The following is a 1017-nucleotide window of genomic DNA, read 5'->3' on the forward strand; positions in this document are numbered from 1 at the left end:
TCTGGCTCCTTCTGTGTTCCTCTCACATCCCAAAGACATGCTTATTAGGTTGAAGGGTGATTTAAAATTGATTTAAGATAAGTTTTGGTGTGGGTCTTGTGCTAGAGTTGGGCCCAAAGTTGATGGAACAGGATTTGGACAAAGTGAATACTGCATATGGAAAATCTATCTATCTATCTATCTATCTATCTATCTATCTATCTATCTATCTATCTATCTATCTATCTATCTATCTGTGCCACCAGGGTACACAACTCAACCAGACAAAATTTTGGGAAACAGAAAAGGTTGTTTGATAAATGCTTATTTTCCCAAAGGTTTCAAACATTCCAGTACCAAAAATAATACATGACTGAATGACCTTCTGTCTATTCCAGTACAAGATTGTCCACTGCCTCCCAACTCAGACCCCTGATGTAAAGGAGGCTTTATGCAGGACCTGGGAGTACTTGCAGTGCCACAGCAATGCATTTTGGAAGCACTTCAGGGTCAGGGGGAAGCCCCCAAAGTAGCAATGGTGTTCCACTGCAGCTCCCCCTGGTGGCACCCAAGTACCCCAACAGTGTTGCCCATTAGGGCCACAACTCCCAAAATGTCCCGTGAGTGTACCAATGGGAGTTCCGCCACAGGGATGCTGTCACCCTGTATACAGGGGAAACACATGATTCCGGGAAGCAGTCTCCCTCTGTCCTTCCATTATGGTTTCTCAACTGGGAAAGATACCATCAACCATCCCAGCTAGGATGCCTGTCTATCCATGTGTTCCCATTGTGGACTCCTGTCCAGGTAAGGAACTGCCATCCAGCTCTGTTGGGATGACGATCAGTCTATTACGGCATTCACACTATCTTCCTATCCATTTTAACAGTTAATGACATTATGTTTGGCTTCTGAAAAGATAGTTTCGCAAACTGAGTACGATGAGTCATAATGTTGAACATAAAACCTTCTTGTTTACAACCAGGGTATTTATATGATAACTTAAAATATTTTTTTGCCATTGTATTTTGGTACAGT

This window comes from Polypterus senegalus, chromosome 1 (genome assembly GCF_016835505.1).
Source record: "Polypterus senegalus isolate Bchr_013 chromosome 1, ASM1683550v1, whole genome shotgun sequence".
Taxonomy (NCBI): Eukaryota; Metazoa; Chordata; class Cladistia; order Polypteriformes; family Polypteridae; genus Polypterus; species Polypterus senegalus.